Below are 22,090 nucleotides of genomic sequence, written 5' to 3'. Positions count from 1 at the left end.
TTCGAAACTTAGCCTCAGATCTCATCCAACTTGGAAAATCTAATGGTCATTTTTTTCCAACTTAGAAGTTTGACTTTCCAATTGTATCTGTGGAAACACAAAACCCTGACTGAACAGTGCCATATCATCCTTCGACCAAGCTCTGTCAGCAAACTCTCTGTAAGCCTTATTGATCTGTCTTGGAAATGTGGCATCATCTCATGATGCCGCAGTTTGTAATCTCCCTGCAACTTCCATCGCAGGAATATGAGGGTCGTCCAATCTATTCAATCTGTACCGCTTTGCATACTGCCCGTCAACTTCTTTCAAGAATTAAAAATCGAGCACCTTTTACCTCAGGATAAAACATCTTCGTTCATTCTAAGCACATGCAAATTGATGGGACTATTAGTAGATTGACCTTTACCGCCTGAGAACCTATAACCCAATGCTTTCGATCCGTTACACTGCTAACCCTGCCAGTTTCTGTCGATAACACGCGACACAATCTCGCGATGCCACAATCATTAAAATCCCCGCACCTTTGATCATGGGGGAGCTCTAGCCGTTGGATCCATCTTGTCTTTAGCAAACAATCAAAACATTTAGGACCTTTTGGACTTAGTAAAATACAAGCGCGGGCATAAATATTTTAAAAGAGGACCGGTAATGGGAATGTTATGCACTTGACTTAGGAAAATTATTATTTCACGAACCGGTTGATCAACATTTTGCTTAGGGGATAAGATGGCCCCGCTCATGGAAAGGGTACCCGTGGATTTAAGTGGGAAAAAAGTAACATCAAAATATATCATTTCTAGGGTTTTCTTCACAAAATGTAAGAAGTTTTGACAAACCCTAAACACTAGACCTTGAATCATTCATAGAGGATACAAGTAAAACATGAAAATCAATGTTTTGAGCTCAAAAATTGAAAATTTCATGCAATCAATTTTCAGAGCTATCACATTGATGTCAACATATTCTTGTGATTTGCTCCAGTGATTGCAAATTGAGAAGATTTTCTGATATGGTTTGTAGTGTTGATTTGTTGATCACTATTTTGTAGAGTTCGGTATATCCTCTGGTATATTTCGGTGTGATCAGATCTTGTGCTGATTTTTTGGGATATTATTTTGGATGATCTTGTGTATCTTCATTTCAAATGGTTTGTGATTTGGTGCTCTACAAGTTATCTTTCTTCATGACAGTTGTTGATTGGTTGTGTTCTTGAGCTTTCAAACGTTGACCAATGCAGATTTGAAAAGTGGTGTTGGTGTAATTGTTTTAGATGATTCTAACGTACTTGCTAGTGTTTCATACTCATGTCCTATTTATTTTGGTGATTTTCATTGATCATTGTGCAATTTTTTGGTGGTTTTTATCAACTGGTGATGATTTACATGTTATGCGGTATTTCTAGTGGTGTAGCGTGTTGCAGTTGATCTTGGCATGATTTCCGGTGGAGTTGTGCATTTGGGAATTTGAATTTGGACCATGTTATTCTAAGTAAACCATTATATTGGTCCACTGGTCAATCTTTGTATTGTGTGATGTAATTTTGTAATTGAGGGTTGAGGGTTTAACCGACCTTGTTATCAAGGTTGATGAATTGTATATATAGGTGATATAGTCATGTAATTTAGGTGTCGGTGTTGTGTTTGCATTATAAAAGAGAGATTTGTGTGCGAACAAGTGATTTATCCCTCGATGTTAAGATTGAGGTGAGATTGATGTTGCAGGGAAGACAACTATGCTTAATCAGGACTGCAATTAGGCATTTGGAGATGCTATTCTTTCAGTTCATTTCTTCTGGATTGTAGTCTGAATCTTATTGTAAGTAAGTGAGACTTCCCTGAGGGTTGTAGCCTTCCAGGCCATTATATTTGAGCAGTGAGCTCTAGGCAGTGTGCATGAATGCATGTGCATTCCCCATTGTAATATTTTCACATACTACTGCATAGTATCATCTTACTGTGGGTAGGTTCCCACCGTGGTTTTTTCCTTAACCAGGTTTTCCACGTCAAAATCTTGGTGTTGTGTGTTGTGTTGTTAATTTTCTTATCTGTGTCTTGTGATTGAGTTTGTGTTTCTAGTGAAGACTGATTCACCCCCCTCTTAGTCTTTCTTTTTGGTTGCTGCTAACAGATGTGTTCCCAGAATTTTTGATGCTCTGAAAGACATGTTTTAGTTAATATTCAGTGTAGAATGATTGAGAATTTGGTGATCTGGATTTGGAAATAGTGTTGATGGTTTGTATTCATAAGTATCTTAGTTTCATTTATTTTTTTGCCAAGTTGGGTAATGCTATTCTGGGTTTAGATTAAGTCCAAAATTTGAGGATGAGTAACAACATTGGTGTAGCATGTGAGTCATGTTTTGGGTCAGAGCGTTGTGATGAACATAACATGTTGATCTGATCAATGATGTGTGTTGTGGTATGGTCTACTTCTCATTCGTTCCCACCACCAAAATGTTTAGTGTTGACCTATTTCAAATATCTATTTTGGCAGACTTAGGAAATTAGATTTCTTAGAGATAGTATGAATAAGAGGAAGAATTGAATGTTGAACACATGGAAGATGTGAATGGCTAAAAAGGAAAAATCCAATTGCTGATGATGTGTGAAGTGTGTTGTTTATAAGAAGGCACTAGAAGCCGTTTTGGTATTGCAGATTGTGTTATAGTGGTGGATTCTCTTTTTCTTTCTTCTTCCTTTGACAGCGAGCCTTTTTTTGGGCAGCGAGTCCTCCTGCAGTGAGCATTCTAGTAGTGAGCCACCCTTGTAAAAATCACCTTAAGCAATGTCACCTTAACTGGTGTTATATATTGAGAACTAACATTCTTTGTGGTTTTTCCCTTCTTGAGTTTTCCATGTCATATCTAGTGTGATTTGTGTGATTTGTTTTGTGTATGTGTTTTCATGTTATATCTGCTTTAATTAATTATGTTGGTTATTCTGAATGTATGAATGTATTGAAGGAAAAGTTTAAGTTGTCAACTAATTCATCCCCCCTCTCAATTGCCCAAATATTTAATACTAATGACAACCAAAGCATGTTCAAATCAATGACAACACATAAATAGCTCATTTTGATGAACCTTGTAACATAAACTATGTCTTGATGGTGTAGGTATTGAAATGAATGTGAAATTAGTTAGCATATTGGTCCGTGGTATGGATGCATTGAGTTGTTGAGATATGGGATTATTTTGTGTGGGTGTAATATTGAGAATTTTAGATGTTCCTAAAGTTTGTGAAATTTTTGGAATGTCTTTTACAATCATGGGGTTGAAATATGGAGGTAACTTGGCCCCTTGTTGTACGAAATAATGATAAAGATTACATTGAAGAAGGGCTTTTACAAATACTAAAGTGTCAAGATATTGTTTTGCCTCTTCTATGTCTTCAGGTGTTATTTCCTCAATGGTATGTTCTATAGTAGGTCTAGCCTTCAAAGAAGGTTGTGGTGGAAATGAATCAAATCAGTCACAAAAGACTATGAATGCATACCAAATTCTATGGGGTTATACTTCTAGTATGACTAAGAGTCTTTTTTTCTTTTTCTTTTTGTAACCTTTTTTGTACAAGCATGCAAATTTATTTCTAAACTAAGATTATAGACAACTGTTAATTTTTTATGGATTTTTAAAGTTTTTGGACTTTTGGGGATTTTTGTAATTTTGTGGATATTTTTTTGGATTTTCTAAATAAACTTAAGATTCTAGAAATGAACTAAGCTATGACACTGAACTTAGTTTAAGTGTTTTAAAAGATCTTGATAGTGATCAAGGATTCTATAAGTATGTTAAACTTGTATTAGAGTTGTGAGTACAAGAAAATAGATATGGATGATAAAATAGTTCAACTTAGAAGCAGTTATTAAGTTCCTAAGCTAAGTTATTTCACCTAACAAGCTAATTAAATCTCTGACCTGGATAAGGATAACTTCCAAGGAAAAGAGTAAATTGGAGATAAAAAAGGGGATATCAAGATATGAATACCCTACAAATGAGTTTTGATAAGGTGAATGAGTTGTTAAGACATTTAAGGTGATGCTTAAGTGATAACTAATTACTAAAAAAAGTAATCTAAGGGGATGAAATGTTTTGGAATATTTCAAAAAAAGGTTTTTCTAGTGCTAAAGGTTTTGCGAATGGTTTTGCAATATCAAAATGACTTCTTAATTTAAGACATTGTAATGGTGAAAAAGGGTGAATGATGGAGAGATCAAGATGAAATCTTTTCTTCTCTCCGAGGAGAGATGAAAGTTTCACTATGGATTTCTCTTCAAACACCTTATTCACATTACATTTAAAAGAGGGGGGGATTCACTAGATCCAATCTCTTAGGGAATATATTGAATACTAAATGAATTGATACTAGGATAGAAATGATAAGATAACCCCTCTTTTAGAATGGAAAATGATTGAAATATGTTAAGTGTAAAAGTAGCAAAGAACTGATTATAACTCGAGATAGAAGCATGAGATGAAGTTGTGCACCTCAATTTGGCTATAACATGCCAAGATGAAGTTGCCTTTCAAATTTCAGGAAAAGGTGTCAAGACCGTGCTCAAAGTGTCCACGGTCCTCCGAAAAATCTGTGAAATGAAAAGGGTTTTTCTGCCCCTACAAATGGAGTCCAAATCTGCAAACACAATTGCACACAAGCAACCTACACAAAAAAAAGAGAGGAAAAGGGGTTGGGATTGGGGGTTTGCCTTCAGGTCAAACCCCAGTTTTGGAATTAACCAAATGATGAAAGAAAGTACTTTTAAGTAAATGTAAATGAAAGACTAAAATGTAAGTCACCTCAAGGGAGGTTGTAGATAGAATGTAGATATATTTTCTTGTATTGAATTGAATGTTGAAAGGGATCTCCTCTTCAATGGTTGAATCCTTGACTTGAATGCAACAAAGGGATCTCCTCTTCAATGGTTGAATCCTTGACTTGAATGCAACACCTAGCCTTGAAGGGAGACTTGAGAATGCTCAATGCTAGAAAGGAATGCTTGAATGTTTGAATGATCTTGAATGCTTGAATGTGTGATCTCATGTATTCCCACTTATCCAAATTATGAAAAGTGGAGGGTGAATGCGACTTATATACTAGTCAATTAGGGTTGATTGACTAATTTTCCATCAGAGGCCGACATAGGGAAAGTTTTTCCCACTTAATGCAAAGTCCAATGCAGAGATAGGATAGAGGGGGCCCCAAAATAGGGCAAGAAAAAGGGTGCCACACCCCTGTCCTTCCCTTGTCTCAGGACAAGAAGCAGGTTCAGGCAATGCGAAGGGCAGAACAATACAGTTTTTGAGGGTTGAGCAAGTCTCGGGTCTTCGATCAGGCTTAGGGATTCAAATCGCCAACATGAAGACCCTAATGTGTTCGCAAATTGCAAGGGTCGCGATTTCATGACACTATAGACATGATTTGTTTTAAACTTTGTGAGATAAGGATAATCAACCACTAATATGTTCTAATACAACTATGAGAAGATAGATCAAATGCACAAGAACAATGATCAGATGACAAAGCAAATTGAGAAAATGCATAGTCAAAAAGAAAAAGAAGAGCATAAATAGAGAGAAATTGCACGGGAGAATAGATCAGAAGCATAGAAAGATATATTCACAAATAGAAATAAATTGTGTAGCAAAAGGATCAATAGTGAAAGTAAAGAGATCAAATGCATACGAAAAATTAAAAAATGAGTAGACATTGGTAGTAAATGTGTAGGACTTAATTATAGATGTGCAACAATAATGAACAAATGCACAAAAGTTGGTAGAAAATGAAAAGGAATAAATGGAAAATGTGCAACAATAGTGAATAAATATGTAAAATAATAATGCAAAAGTGCAAAAATAGGGAGTTGTTCAATGTTTGATATTTTTAAAAATGTTTTAGACTGATTTTGATAGGAAACACTTATTAGTATTTTTCAATTTTGGCATTTGACATATTTGATTAATTTTGAGTTGAGTTGGTCAAGTTTTTGGCAAGAAAACACTAATCAAACAAGAAAATACAATGGTTGCTGACAACTTTTCAAGGTGACAAGGATTAATAGTGTCACTAGTATATCACACAACAAGACACACCAAACACAATAATACTATATTTTCTTCAATCAAGGTGTGTTTCTGATAGTACAAACCCATGCAATAAAATAATGTAGGATTGTGCATAGACACTCCAATCTCAAGAGCTAGCAAGTAGAGGTATATTGGCATAGGGGATCACCTTTCCTCTTACTTCAAAGTTTCTAAAACCTTTTATCTTGAAGGATTGAAACCTTACTTAGGACAACACATGTTAGATAACTTCAGGCATGCAATTGTACGTTCCACCATATTATGGAAATTACCAAAGGTCTCATGTTAGGCTAAACATGAAATCTAGAACCTCCTCTAAATACCAAGAGGATACATGAGGCACATTTGTAAGCACTAGCACATCATAAGTGTAGTTTGATAACATTAGTTAAGCCACTCAAACCAACTCTCTACTCTTAGTCAAGTATCACCCAAGCATTAGAGCTTCATTACGACATGATGTGACTGGAATGACGTACAACTTTTGTTCTCCTTCCTTTATATATCCCATTGGTACACATGGTTGAGGTTGTTCCTTAGGGTGATAAACACCTGAGAAGGCCCCCCATTGAAAATAAAAATGAGAATCTTGGTATTTTTTATGCACCCAAGGTTGCACAAAGAACAAGGGGAGAGTATACATATACAACAACTCTAGGTAACACACCATATTTCTGCTAGCACACAGATACAACAAATAAATTAATTTCCAAGTAATTTAATTTAGTGCCTAAAAGACTAGTGATAAAAAAGTAAATACAATATCTTTGATTTTAAGATCTTACAAAAGATACATTAGTAGTTTGCTTTTTATTCTTTGATCATGGTAATAACAAGTTGCATAGATACATTAGTGACCAAAAACACAAAATTGAAGTTATTACAAAAAACCCAAACTTAAATAAACAAAAATGGCACAAAAGTGCATAAACAAAATGAAATAGTGCAAAAATTTAAAGCAAATGTGCAAAGGAAATCAACATATGCATAACTTCACTTAATAGATGCACAACACAACTAGGGATATGCACAATGCAAATAAACTAATGCACCGAACTTGCAATTCATAAAATGAAAAAAATATAGGTGCAACTAAAATGAATAAAAGCACAACATATTTAGTTAGATGCACAAAATAAAATAGAAGATGCATTGAGATATGGAAGAAAAGCACCAATTCATACCTATGACTAAAAAACACAAAAGAACTCACAAAATATTAGAAATCAAGGACATGGGTCTCACTGGGCATGCAAAAATGTATGATATGAAAGTGACCAAATTCAACAAAATAAATAACAAAAAAAATTTCTTCCAAATTACACAATAAAAAAGAGAATAAGCATGGAAATAAATTAGAACAACAAATAATACTTGACATGAGAACCTAGTAACCTCTATTGCTTCTTCAATCACACCTTAAAGAATTATGTGTTTTGTTTATGTCGGTCTCAAAAAGCACAAAAGACAACTTTTGAGTTTAAGATTATGAGATTATTCAGATGATGATTATTTTGATTCTCCCAATTATTAGCCATAATGATAAAGAGGAGGCAAATTTATAAATTCTCAAGATCAAGAGATGAGGATAAGACTAATTAAAAATGACAAATTTTAGTTTAAAAAGATAATGAAAAATTTTCAATTTTTTAGTGAAAAGGAATGTGCATATTTACTTCCATTTCGACATTAAAGAAGGCAAGTTACCAAAAAGACTAAAGATGGAAGGAAAAGTTGCTATTTTTCAAAATTAGTTGAAGAGGAAAGATATTTGTTTCTAGTTTTGAGATTTAGATAGAAAATATAAATTTTTAGGATAGAACATTAATTAAAAAAAATTTAAAAATATTTAATTAATGCATAAGAATGAATATATATATATTTAAATTATTTAGAAGAAACTAAAAATTAGTAATTATATTAAACAATTCAAACATTATTGGAAGTGTTGCATTTGGTGAGATGGAGAATGGCGTGCGGGTGTGGGATTCATAGTGGTCGAGCTAGAGCATCTGTGCCCTAGCTTGTGTTCGAGCCTTTTAGCGTGTACACGGGGGGGCTATGTTTGGTGCTGCGGGATGGGGTGTGGATTCGGAGATGTCGTGTGCCAGAGGAGGTGGCTCAGGGGTGGCAAGGATTATTGCTCTCTGGTTCTGCTTTCCTTATTTTGCTGCATTTTTCTGCTACATTTGGTGGTGTCGACATGGTTGGGAGGTCTTGTGTTTGGGAGGTGAGTGGGATGGGTGTTTTTGAGGAGAATGCTTTCTTTCCATTATCCGCTTAGGGTGTGGGTTTTCGCTTAAGCATGATGGCTAGTTCGTGAGAAGTGGCTTTAGAGGCTTCTCCTAGCTTGGATTTTTGAGCAACTTTGGGTTTGCATTCTCCAAATAACAGTGTTAAGACTTTTGATAATAATCTCTTTGCTCCCGACTCGGGGGTTGCTAGTGCTAGTGTGTCTAATGGATCCTAGATTTTGAAGTTTAACGACTATCTTGAGAGATGCAAAGAGAGGCCGATTCAACTGGTAATTCCACCTGAGATGATTGTCAAGGATGTTGAATATTTTTAAAAACATTCGCTTTACTGCAATTTTTTGGGGATGAGGGTTTCTATGCAGTTTCTGGAGAATTGGGCTCAAAGGATTTGGGCATCGGACAGGGAAATGGGGATTATGTTGTTGGCCAACAACTACTTCATGGTTACATTCAATTGCATGGAGGATCACAATAGGGTTTTTGAAGGAGGCCCATATTTTTATAACCAGGTGGGGTTGTTCATCAAACCTTGGCATGCAGGATTTAACCCTTCGGAGGAGCTCCCAAATAGAGTCCCAGCGTGGGTTCATTTACCTTATTTTCCAGTGGAATGTTGTCGAGAGGATGTGTTTTGAATGCTCTCTTCATTTCTTGGGAAGCCGGTTGGATCTTCAACACAAACCATGAGGAGAAAGGTGATGAATTTTTCTCGTATCTGTGTTGAAATTGATCTTAGTAAGCCTTTTCTAGATGCTATAGATATGTGTGCGGGCTCTTATTCTTGGTTCCAGCTGTTGGATTATGAGACTTTACCATTTTGGTGTAGTCTATGTCATGAGTATGGTCATTTGGAGCGTAGGTACCCTAGGTCTAAACTAGTTGTGCATCAACCACAACAGCCTTCCCGTAACCTAGATGGGGCTGATAAAGGAAAATCTTCCATGTCTGATGAGGTTGTGGGTGTTGATGGTTTTGTCCCAGTTAAGACAAAGAACAAGAACTATGGTCAAAAGAGGTCTTAGTAGGAGAGACATGAGGAGGATACCTTTAACAGATTTGAAGCCTTGGATGATCTTAGCCAGTAGGAGGTGAATCCAAGGTTGATTCTTTTGGATCAAAGTGAAACATGGTTGGTTCTTGATAGTGTGAACTGGGATACTACCTAGGTTTAGCAGGTGGTTGGGGGTCAACAAATGGAGATCGATCAATAAGTAGTGGCTCATTTGGGACCCATCTCTAGTGCTGAAGTGAAGTTGGTTGGTGGGGATGTTTCTCCTACAACACATAAATTGGAATCTTCTAGGGTCAAAAGTAATAAGATCTCCTTACATCTAGGTCTTCTTTAGAAAGACATTAGAAAAGGAGCAACGAAGAAGATTTCAAAGGTTTGCAGAAAGAAGGAGTTGGATAAGATCAAATTAATGGGGGAGAATTTGGTTGAGTCAAGGTCAGTAAAGACTCTGGATTCTCATTTTTCCAATCCCCCAAAATGATTGTACTATCATGGAATGTGAGGGGCTTGAATAGTGGCCCTAGACAAAAAATTGTTCAGGAGTTGATAAGGAGTCATTCTCTTGATGTCTTTTTCTTGTAGGAAACTAAATTATCTATGGAAAGTATGTTGGGTCTGGTGCCGAAGCTATGGGGAGAGGCGAATGTCAGTGTAGGGGCATTTGGCTCCTCTAGAAGGGTGGCCTGTCTTTGGAACCCCTTGAGTATTCATCCTATATGGTGGGTTGCTTCCAGATCTTCTATATTTGGGGATGCCTCTAGTCTTGAGACTAGGGAATATATCTTGTTTACTAACATTTATGCCCCCACTGATCTTCAAGTTAAGTAGAATTTGTGGTCTCATATTTCTTTTATACGAGGGTTGTTTCCTTTTCATCTGTGGATTATGGTGGGTGATTTTAATGCCATCTTAAAGTTGAGTGAGAAGAAGGGTGGTGTTATGAATTTGGAACCTTCTTCCTTCCTTCTTCAGGATAGTATATCAACATTCAATCTTGTTGACATCAAGCCTAGTAATGGTCTGTTAACTTGGAACAACAGGAGGGTAGGAGAGTATTGGATTATGGAGAGGCTGGATCACTTTCTAGTTTCTAGTTTTTGGGTTGGTGGGGGGTGGTCCACATTCTTTGATATTTTAGATTGGAGAGGTTCAGACCACTGGCCCACCAAATTGGTATCTTCTTCTACCTGGGTCGCTCGCATTCCTTAATTCAAATTCCACCTTATGTGGTTACGAGATCCTTCTTTATAGGATCATGTTGCAGAGTGGTGAAGGAAAGGGAGGCCAACCTTTGGCACTACTATGTAAACTTTTGCCAAGCAACTGCAATTTTTTATGTTTTAGCTTGAATAGTGGAATCATTAGTGTTTCGGTAATATTTTTCATGCTAAGATAGCAACTCAATTAGAGTTGAATGGCATTACCAGAGAAATAAGAGAGCATGGATTGCCATAAGCCTTTCTTAGGGAGGAAGATAGGGCAATCAATTTTTTAGAGGAGTGGGAGCTTAGGGAGGAAATCTACTTGAAATAGAGAGCTCATATTGATTGGCTTCAAGCGGGGGATAAGAATACTACATTCTTCTTCAATTTAGTGAAAGCAAGAAGACATGGCAATTCCATCCCTATTCTGGTTAATGATAGAGGTGACTAGTGTTTATCCTTGCAAGAGATTTCTAGGGATTCTATGTAGTATTTCCGATCCCTTTTTAGTGAGGATTCTCAAGGGGAATCTGAAGAGGACAATCAGGTTCTTTCTTGTATTCCTAATGGGGTCAACCTAGCTTGCTCACACTTAACCTAGTTGGTGTTGCTCAATTCCACCAACCTCTCCAGGTCTAGCTATGCTCCAAGACCTCCAAGTCCTTCTCAATCTCTTCTAGGGCTTGCTCCTTTCCAATCTCAAGGTTTTTGCAACAAGTGTTTAACTAGGAACCTAACCATTACCAAGTGACTTCCATATGCTTAATTGTACTATCTTGACAACAACTTGTCAAATTCACCTCCATATAGTTGTGAGTCATTGCAAAGGTGTGGAGATAGAATTTAACATGGAATTAATTCCATTTGGGTCCATTTGTGGTTTGCATTCATTATCTTTCCTACCGATTTCACCATTTTGCCTAGAAATAGGCCTACAAGGAATGAGCCCCTATTAGGCCTCCAAAATATGGTTTTCAAGGGTTTTGAGGAAAACAATCTAAAAGACCCTACAAAAATGATTTTTTTTCTTCAAACACTCACCCAACCCTAAGATATTTCTATGGTTTTGGTTTCCCAACTCACCGTACAATGCCCTAACCCAAAAATGAGGGTTTTGAAGGGTTTCTAGGCCTCTTAACCGGCAGTGATTGATCAATTTAGTGAAATGGGAATGTGAAGGTCTTTTAAAGGCTTCTCTTTGTAGTGTAAATTCTGTATGGACCTTATGGACCTCTCCAAATAATTTGGCTAAGGATTTGTGTTCACCTCTACACTATGCATTCAAAGTTCACCCTATCTTCTCTAGCCAGGTTGCTCCTGGACTCACCTAGAACAAGGTGGTAACCTTGTCAATATTCACTTCCAAAACTCCTCCCTACATATATACATTGTAAAATGGGTTTCATTCCATCTACCAACAAGCCGTGATGGTAGCAAGGAGGGATTTTATGGGCCAACCATTTTACAAGAAATTGCTATTTACAAGCCAAAACTGGCTGATTGGAAATAAAACAAAGAAAACACCAATACACACTAACTACAAAGATTGAAATGAAACAAATGACACTGAGAAACAACAAATAACATCAATACATAACTGGATCAATGGATTCAATCCATTATCATTCACATTTTATGCAAAATAAGACCAAAACTGTGATAACAGTCCAAAAGTGAGTAGTTTCAGATTGTTAATCTAACAAAATCAAACTTCCAACCTTGGTAACCATGAAAGAGGAGGTTTAAATAGTATTCCCCACATGTGGAGGTATTCTAGGGCATTTTTTTATCCCTAACTACACCACTAAGCACTTTTTAGGACAAAAGTTGTCATGACAACTTTTACAACTTTCCACTTTTTTCTTTGCCAACCTATGCAACCTATTTCAAGTCATTACTCATGATTTTTTAAGCATTCCTAATACCATTCTATAGCTCTCTAATTCTCATACCAAGTTATGCCACTTTTGACCATCAAGAAGGCCAATCTCAACTACTCAAAGTACTACCTATTCACAAAGTGCAAACCTAGGAAGAAAACCAACTCAACTAGGCCTACACTTGACTCAAATAAAACATCACACTCACTCCTTGGACCATCCTGGAGTCCTTATTAGGAATGTGACTTGGCTAAGGTCAATACAAGCCAAAATTGTGAAAGGACTATGAGTCTAAGTCCTAGGTTCTCCTGCACCATTCTCCCAAACAAAAGAAAACTAAGTCACCTCCTTGGGGATCAAATTTTGATCAATGCCTAACTTCTTAAACTCTGTCTCAAGCAACCATGTAGCTTCAACATCATCCATACCCTGCCATTTGACTAGGTGCTCCCAATAGATTTGATTCCTTGTCTTCTTAGTGATCCTTGAACTCAATACCTTTTCTGTCTTTGGATTTGGTCCTACTGGTATTTGAAGGTTGTTTACATCATCTGATACCTTTGAGTGAATGCAATCTGAACCTTGGATTGGTCCTTTGTAAGCAACTAAGTCAGCTATGTTGAAAACCGTTGACAAGCCTATGTCACTAGGTAGGTCTACCTTGTATGCATTTTCTCCATACTTGGCTAGAATGGCACATGGACCCAACCTTCTCATTTGCAACTTATTAGGTACTCCTTGATGTAGCCTTGCTTTATTTAGATGCACCATGATGAGATCTCCTACTTGGAATTGTAGGTTCTTCCCTCTCTTATCAACATTTTGCTTGATCTTGCTTGTGTTCTCCATCAATGCTTGCTTGACTGATTCATGTACCTCTTTCATTGACTGAGAAAAATCTTCAACATATTCACTTCTTGTTGCTGCATTACCTAAGTCCCTTAGCTCCAATATACCCCTTGGGTGAAGACCATAGACCACCTCAAAAGGACTCTTGCTGGTGGTTCTATTTGTTGTGTCATTGTAAGCGTATTCAACTTGTGATAGCACTTGATCCCATGTCTGACCATACTATTTGGTAAGGCACCTCAATAAGTTTCCCAAGCTCCTATTTACCACTTTAGTCTACCCATCTATTTGAGGATGGTAGGCTGATCCAAAAGATAGGTTGGTGCCAAGCTTTTGCCAAATTGTTTTCCAAAAATGACTCATGAAATTTGAGTCTCTATCTGAAACAATGCTCATGGGTAAACCATGTATCCTTATTACTTCCTTGAAGAATAAATGAGCTATTTGGCATGCATCATGAGTAGTATTTCAAGGTAAAAAGTGGGCCATCTTACTAAATCTATCCACAATGACATAAATGTTGTCAAATCCATGCTTTGTCCGTGGTAGTCCTACTACAAAGTTCATACTAATGCACTCCCAAGGTCTATTTGGTATGGGAAGAGGTTCATATAAACCGGAATTTGAAGAAGTGCCCTTGGCCTTTTGAAAAACAACACAAGTCTCCACATACTTTTTCACATCTTGATTCATCCTAGGCCAATAGTAATACCTCTGAACTAACTCTTGAGTCTTGTTGACTCCAAAATGACCACTAATGCTACCATTATGCTTCTCTTATATGAGATTTTCTTTCATTGACCCTCTAGGCACACAAAGTTGTCCTCCTCTAAATAATAACCCATCTTGCAAGGTAAAATCTAAATGCTCACTATGAAAATGATTTTGATACTCTTCACACACCTTGTAGGCATTTGAGAAGTCTTCATCATCTGAGTATAGGTCTCTAAAACTATCAACACCTATGCTCCTTAACTAAATTTATTGGACTATCAAAAGTCTTATGCTCAATGCATTAGCAACCCAATTTAATTGACCTTTTTTGTGCTTGATTGTGAATGTTTAGACTTTCATATACTCCACCCACTTCATGTGTTTGTGACTGATATTTTCTTGCGAGTTTAGAAATCTTAAAGCTTGGTTGTCCGTATAGACTACAAATTCCTTAGGAAGGAGATAGTGTTTCCACTTCCTCAAAGCATGCACTAAAGCATATAATTCCAAGTCATATGAGGAGTATTTCCTCTTTGCATCACTTAGCTTCTCACTATGGAAATCTACTAGTCTTTCTTCTTGGCTTAGGACAACACCTACTACAACATTGCTTGTATCACATTCCACTGTGAAGAGCTTCTCAAAACTAGGCAACACTAACACCGGTTGAGTAGCTATCTTCTCTTTGAAGGTTTCAAATCCTCTATTTGCTTGTTCATTCCACTGAAACTTTCTCTTCATTCCACCTCTAATGGTGTCCAACATTGGTTCACATATAGCACTGAATTTCTGAATGAACTTCCTATAATACTGAGCTAGTCCATGGAAGCTTCTCACCTCTGTTGTTGACTTAGGAGTAGGCCAATTTACTATGGCTTCAACCTTGCTGGGATCCATCTTAAGGTTTCCTTGAGATAACACAAACCAAAGGTAAACCAACTCCTGCTTAACAAATTCACAATTGTCCAAGTTCATGGTTAACTTCTCTTCATACAATCTTTGTAACACATTTTGCGAATGATTAATATGATCTTCCCTATCCTTACTGAAAATGAGAATATCATCTAGATATACCACCACAAATTTACCTATGAAGTCCTTCATTACCTCATTCATGAGTCTCATGAAGGTGCTTGGAGCATTGGATAAGCCAAATGGTATTACAAACCATTCATAAAGACCCTCTGTTGTCTTGAATGCAGTTTTCAATTTCACCCTCCTTAATCCTAATTTGGTAGTATCCACTTTTAAGGTCAATCTTGGTAAAGTATTTGGCTTCCCCTAAAAAATCCATTAGGTCCTCTATTCTAGGAATTGGAAACCTATATCTGATGGTGATCCTATTTATAGCTCTGGAGTCAGTGCACAATCTCCAAATACCACCTTTCTTTGGGGCTAAAATGGTAGGTACAACACAAGGGATAATGCTTTTCCTAATTAGACCTTGGTCTAAAATCTCTTGGATTTGTTTGGAAATCTCAACATTTTGTTGGGGAGTCATCTTATAAGATGCCTTGTTAGGTAAGGATGCTCTGAGAATAAAGTCTATTTGATGGCTTATGGTTCTTCTAGGAGGTAAGGTGGTTGGTTGTCCATCACTCACTATTCCTTTGAAATTCTTTACTAGGTCTTGAACCTCTATTGGCAAATCTGGCTACTCTTTCTTGTCTTCCTCTTTAGGCTTCATTACTAATGCAAACCCTATACCTTCACCTTCCTCAAGTGTCTTTAAGAACTATTTTTCACTCACCAAAAGGACATTAGGACCTGCTTCCCTCTTTTCACCTTCCTCAAGGATGGATTGGATCTTGAATGTGACTCCATCTTTCTTGAATGAGTATGCATTCTTGGCTCCATCATGAATAGATTATCTATCAAATTGTCATGGTCTTTCTAGGAGAAGATGGCATGCATCCATGGGTAGGACATCACATAACACTTTGTCCTTATACCTCTTAATGGTGAAATCCACCCATGCTTGCTCATTGACTAGGACATGTTGGCCTTTGTTCAACCAAGTGACTCTATATGGGTTGTTGTGAGGTATCCTTTGTAATTTAAGATTACTCACTGCCTCTTCTAAAACAATATTGTTTGTTGACCTTGAATCAATGATCACTTTACAAAATTTGTCCATAACCTTGCATTTGATCCTAAATAATGACCTCCTTTGGCTAGGCTCTTCTCTGAAAGGTTCTTTTATCAAAGTTCTTCTTATCATCAAGTTGTCACCTACCTCTGATTATAAGGAAACCTCTGAAGTCTTGCTGCTTGAAGTCTCTTCTTGAAGATAGTTCACTCTCCTTTCACTACTATGTGATAATGATCCCTTCTCCGGACACCTATATGTTGGATGACCAAGTTGATTGCAATGGTAACACTTCATTGAGGCAAAAAATGAGGAACCTCTACCTTGTCCACTAGACCTTCCTCTAAAACCATTGTTTGACCCCCTTCCTCTATTGAATCCTCCTTTACCAGTGCCACTTTCTCGTTGCTTAGTGAGTTTAGACTCACCTTGTGTTCTTTGTTCTGAACTTCTTCCTCCAAAGCCTCCCCTATGGCCCCTATTTTCTTTTCCTCTACCTATGCCCCTATTACTACTTGAATCATGTTTTCTTTTCAGTTTTTCTTCCACCTTAAGGGCAAGTTGATAGCTTTGATGAACTATCTTTGGGCTCATTAGATTGAGTTCCTCTTGGATGTTCCACTGTAGTCCATTTAGGTACCTAGCAACTTTGAGACTTTCTTCTTCCACCACATGAGATCTAAGGCTAAGTTTGTGAAACTCCTCCGTATAACCACTTACATCAAGGTCTTTTTATCTTAAGTTTTGTCTTTTCCTATGAATCTGCACTTCATAGTCATCAAGGAGATTAACTTCTTTTATTTTGACTAACATCCCTTTCCAAGAAGAGATGGGTATTTTGCCCTTTTTTTTCTCTTATCTTGCACAAATTTCTGCAATGTGAGAGCAACTCCTCTCATCCTAGACTTGGCCACTTTAACTCTTTGGGCTTCAGTTATGCCTTCACACTCAAAATGGTTCTCCATGCCCTCTATCCATTCTAGAACCACTTCTGCTTCCATCTTACCAGTAAAAAATGACAATCCTTCTAGTGATTTACCACTTAAGGCTTTCAATGCCTTTAGGAAAGGTTCTTGTTCTAAGACAGGATCAGGTTCAGGTACTTTGTCTATCTCTGACACCTCTTTACCCTTCCCTTCTACTCCTTCAATCTTTACCAACACTTCATCTACCTTGGTTTCAGTCTCACCAAGCTTACTTTCCAATTCAATCAACTTTTCTTTTAGGAGTCTATTATCTTCCTCCTAATCATCCACTTTATTTGCCAACTCTAAATTGGTCACCATGGTGTTGTCTCCTACAGATTCCATTGAGGACATCTACTCACCTAGCCCAAATCTTATAGGCTCTAATACCAATTTGATGGGGTCAACCTAGCTTGCTCACACTTCACCTAGTTGGTGTTGCTCAATTCCACCAACCTCTCCAGGTCTAGCTATGCTCCAAGACCTCCAATTCCTTCTCAATCTCTTCTAGGGATAGCTCCTTGTCAATCTCAAGGTGTTTGCAACAAGTGTTTAACTAGGAACCCAACCATTACCAAGTGACTTCCATATGCTCAATTGTGCTATCTTGACAACAACTTATCAAATTCACTCCCATACTATTGTGAGTCATTGAAAAGGTGTGGAGGTAGAATTTAACATGGAATGAATTCCATTTAGGTCCATTTGTTTTTTTCATTCATTATCTTTCCTACCGATTTCACCATTTTGCCTAGAAATAGGGCTACAAGGAATGAGCCCCTATTAGGCCTGCAAAATTTGGTTTTCAAGGGTTTTCAAGGGTTTTCAGGAAAATGGTCCAAAATACCCTACAACAAGGTTTTTTTTTCTTCAAACACTCACCCAACCCTAAGAGATTTTGGTGGTTTTGGTTTCCCAACTCGTTGTACAATGCCCTAACGCAAAAATGAGGGTTTTGAAGGGTTTCCAGGCCTCTTAACCAGTAGTGACTGATCAATTTAGTGAAATGGGAATGTGAAGGTCTTGTCAAGGCTTCTCCTTGTAGTGGAAACTCTTTATGGACCTCATGGACCTCTCCAAATGATTTGGCTAAGGATTTGTGTTCACCTCTGCACTATGCATTCAAAGTTCACACTGTCTTCTCTAGCCGAGTTGCTCCTGGACTCGCCTAGAACAAGGTGGTAACCATGTCAATAATAGCTTACATAACTCCTGACTACATATATAAACTATAAACTGGGTTGTCATCCATGTCCCAACAGGTCGTGATGGTAGCACAGAGGGATTTTATGGGGCAACCATTTTACAAGAAATTGCTATTTACAAGCCAAAACTGGCCAATTCGAAACAAAACAAAGAAAACACCAATACACACTAACTATAAAGCTTGAAATCAAACAAATGAAACTGAAAGACAAAAAATAACTTCAATCCATAACTAGATCAATGGATCCAATCCTTTATCATTCACATTTTATGCAAAATAAGACCAAAACTGTGATAACAATCTGAAAGTGAGTAGTTTCAGATTGTTAATCTTACAAAATAAACTTTCCAACCTTGGTAAACATGCAAGAGGAAGTTTAAATAATATTCCCCATGTGTGGAGGCATTATAGGGCATTGTGCTATCCCTAACTCCACTGCTAAGCACTTTTTAGGACAAAAGTTGTCATGACAACGTTTACAACTTTCCACTTTTTGCTTTGCCAATATATGCAACCTATTTCAAGTCATTAATCATGAATTTTTAAACATTCCTAAGAGAATTATATACCTCTCTAATTCTCATACCAAGTTATGCCACTTTTGACCATCAAGAAGGCTAATCTCAACTACTCAAACTACTACCTATTCACAAAGTGCAAACCTAGGAAGAAAACCAACTCAACTAGGCCTACACTTGACTCAAATCAAACATCACACTCACTCCTTTTACCCTCATGGAGCCCTTATTAGGAACCTAACTTGGCTAAGGTTAGTACAAGCCAAAATTGTGAAAGGACTATGAGCCTAAGTCCTAGGTGCTCCTGCACCAATTCCTTCTCTAGTTACTAGGGAGATGAATGAGCAACTTATGGGTCCTATTTTGTTGGAAGAACTTGAGAGGATTTTTTTCCACATGAAGAAGGGGAAATCTCCTAGACTTGACGGGTTTCCGATTCAGTTCTATCAAGATTTTTGGGATATTATCAAATTGGACTTATTGGAGGTTGTCCAAGAGTCCCAGAGAAATATGAAAATGCTTCAAGCTTTGAATGCGACTTTCATTGCGCTCATCCCCAAGTGTGATGGGGCTGACCGGTTAGGCCAGTTCCATCCTATTTCTCTCTGTAATAAGATCATTTCTAAGTTGATAGTAGAAAGTTTGAAGAATTGGCTTGGGGGTGTCATTTCTGAGGAGCAGAGTGAGTTTGTGGAGGGTCATCAAATCTTGGATGGTGTGGTCATTGCTACTAAGACCATTCATTCTATGGCAACCTCCAAGGAAAAAGCTATGTTTATCAAGTTGGATATGGCAAAGGCTTATGATAGAGTTTGTTGGTCCTTTCTCCAAAAGATTCTTAGGGCTTTTGGTTTTGTTGATGAATGGATCGAATGGCTAATGAGATGTGTTTCGTCTACCTCATTCTCTATGATAATTAATGGAGATCATACTAAGTTGTTTGGTGCATCTAGGGGTCTTCGTCAGGGGGAACCTCTTTCCTCGTACTTATTCATTCTTTTGGTTGAGGGTCTGGGGAGGTTGATTAAGTATAATGTGGGTCTAGATATTGTTCATGGTTGGAGTTGGGGTAATGAAATACCTCCTTAGTCCCATTTGCAGTTTGTGGATGACACAACCTTGATGGGACTAGCTCAGATCAGAGAAGCTATAAATCTGCGTAAAGTCTTGGATGTTTATCTTGCTACTTCTAGCCAGTTGATCAATGAGGATAAATCTTCCATTCTATTCTTCAACACACCTAGAACTATTCAGATGAGGATTTCTCATATCTTGAGATTCCAGGGTGGTTCTCTTCCCTAAGTGACTTACCTAGGTATTCTTATCTCTACTGGTAATCTTCCCAGGGACTCTTGGTAGGGTATTCTAGACAAATTTTGCATGAAGGTTGAACATTGGACACACAAATGGTTATCCTTTGTTGGGCGGGTTCAACTGATCCAGTCAGTGGTTTAGGCTCTTCTGATCTATAGGTGTATGCTCAAAGTGGCCCCAAAGTGGTTTGCGAAGGGATTGGATTCTTTGGCAAGGCAATTCTTATGGGCAGGCAACCTGTCCTCCTATAAATGGAGTCTTGTCAAATGGGACTTGGTGTGCAGCCCGAAATAGTCGGGTGGGATTGGCTTAAGGAAGTCTAATTATTGATTCCATACTCGCACCGATTTGAGCATGTCAGGAGGCACCGAAAACCCACTTCCTATGGCCCACTAGTAAGTGATTGAAATCTCTCCTCGTTTTTTATTGATTTTGCTTATTTTGATCATGTTTTTTAATTTTTGCACCAGATTTATGTGTTAGTGCATAAGTTAAACTACATAGCGCATACGATAGACATGTTATCTCATAGAGTTAACCCAGGCAAGTTAGCGTCTGAGTAGGATATGATAGTGTAGGTGAGAAATAGGCTAGCAAGTAGGGTCTGCACAAAACTGCCTAGGGTAGGCTGGGTAGCACGTTGGGTAGGTGAGCACATAGGGTTGATAGGGTAGCACAATAGAAGTACCAGTTAGCATGTGGTAAGCATTTTGCACGTAGAGTATGATTTCTAGCGCATTGATGAAAAAGGATAGTGCATGAGTGGTAGCGTAGTGCTTAGGAGCCCTGGTTTAGCAGGTAGGGTCCAAACTTGATGAAAAAGGGATTATGAAGAATGTGTCATGAGTCAAATAGATTAGATAGATGTCATAGATGTCGATATGTGTATGTTGATTATTTTTTTATGCTTCCTGATCCAATGTGAGTCCTGCTTTGTGATGATGTTTGATTTCTAATATGCTGGTGTAGGATGATCCGAGTCTTTTGTTGTCAATATGAATTGTTGTCGAGATGGAGTGCCAAGCTAATTGATTTGTGATGTGGATCTTGATTTTGAGTTTGATATGGATCTTGATTTTGCTTTTAGATATGAGTTTGGTTTGATATCCGATATGAGTTCTGATGTGATTTTTGATATGAATCATGACTTGATGCTTGTGATATGGGTCTTGAGTTGATGCTTGCGTTATGAGTTCTGATGTTGCTTTCAATATGGCCCCTGATGTTGCTTTCAATATGGATCTTGATTTGATGCTTGCATTATGAATTTTGATTTGATGCTTGCATTATGAATCTTGATTTGATGCTTGCATTATGAGTCCTGATTCGATGCTTTTGATATGGATCTTTGATTTGATGCTTGCGATATGGGTCTTTGATGTTGCTTGTGATATGGGTCTTTGATTTGATTCTTGCGTTATGAGTCCTAATTTGATGCTTGCGATATGAATCTTGTTGTTGCTTGTGTTATGAATCTTGATTTGATGCTTGTGTTATGAGTCCTAATTTGATGCTTTTGATATGGATCTTTGATTTGATTTATCGATATGTGGATTGATTGATTTCTCGATATGGGCCTTTGTTTTAAGTTGATTTTTCTTTGATTTGATATATCAGATAGATCTGGGAATTGATGATGAATATTTGTTATTTTGCAGGCAGAGCTTGGCATGCTCTAGTCTCGAGAGCAATTTTGAGACCATCATCATTGATTCTGCATTTCTCACAGGCTAACAGAGATGTGATTGAGAGATGTGGGTTGTCCTCGTTATTAGACATGCCTCAGTATATCATTAACCAGGGTTTGTTGACAGCGTTGGCAAATAGGTGGCACAGTGATAGGAACACCTTTCACTTGGCTATGGGCGAGATGATAGTCACACTAGAGGATTGTTATCAAATTATGCGGATTCCTATAGTTGGGGTGCTATTTCCATATGAGAAAATTGAGGAGGGTGGGATAGAGGCTCTTTGTCGCATCTTCTAGGATGATCATATTAGAGG

The sequence above is a fragment of the Cryptomeria japonica genome, chromosome 9 (assembly GCF_030272615.1).
Source record: "Cryptomeria japonica chromosome 9, Sugi_1.0, whole genome shotgun sequence".
NCBI lineage: Eukaryota > Viridiplantae > Streptophyta > Pinopsida > Cupressales > Cupressaceae > Cryptomeria > Cryptomeria japonica.
This window is presented reverse-complemented; position numbering follows the sequence as displayed.